This window comes from Triticum dicoccoides, chromosome 5B, assembly GCF_002162155.2.
Source record: "Triticum dicoccoides isolate Atlit2015 ecotype Zavitan chromosome 5B, WEW_v2.0, whole genome shotgun sequence".
Lineage (NCBI taxonomy): Eukaryota > Viridiplantae > Streptophyta > Magnoliopsida > Poales > Poaceae > Triticum > Triticum dicoccoides.
In genome coordinates, this window is record NC_041389.1 from 57,803,932 (window position 1) to 57,804,708 (window position 777).

A 777-nucleotide genomic window follows, 5' to 3' on the forward strand; every position below is an offset into this window, starting at 1 on the left:
CAGTGGTCCCGGTCAGCTTCCACCAGCCCGTCCGGGATCGCCTCGAACCGGAACCCCTCGTGGGCACGCACTACGGCGGCGCCCTCCGTGGCCTCCATGACGCGATGGTTGTGCTTGGTGTTGACGAAGGTAATGTAGATGCCATGGTGGTGCAGCAGCTTGGCCAGCTGGAGCGCCGGGTTGATGTTACCGGAGCTCGGGTGCGGCACCACCACGGCGTGCGGCGTCGCCATTAGTTCGTTCGTCCGGCCGTACGGAGCTGTGCAATGTGCGTACTATCCTTAACTAGCTAAGCTGTAGATGCCCTAGCTAATTAGATCGTACTTTGATGTGTAGATCGATCGGATCGAGGTCTACTCCCTCCATTCCAAAATATAGTGCGCCCGAGTTTCTGAGGTCCAATTTTGACCATAAATTTAACCAACAAGACCGACTGCGGCGGAAGGAAAAATTACATAATTGAAAACTCCTTTTGAATAGGAATTCACTGGTATAACTTTTGTTCCTATCGCAGTGGGTCTCATTGGTTAAATTTATGGTCAAACTTGAAGCACGGAAATAGAGGAAGCACTATATTTTGAAACAGAGGAAGTAGGTGGCTGACATTAGCGACTAGATCCATCCAAGTCTTTCTTTCTGAAAAAGGATCAGAAAGGGATAGAGTTAGTGTAGGTGAGCATACTCCAAAATACAAGACATGGGACAGCAAGATGTCTCATAGAGATAAGATGAAAATAATTCCTATCTAATCCAGTGCAATCTCTAACTTCTTCCCGC

At 48.8% G+C, this 777-nt stretch overlaps 1 pseudogene; it reads right to left on the reverse strand.

Annotated features, from left to right (window-relative positions):
* LOC119309036 overlaps positions 1-233 on the reverse strand; it is a 5,234-nt pseudogene extending 5,001 nt beyond the window's left edge.
* Positions 234-777: the final 544 nt, after the last annotated feature.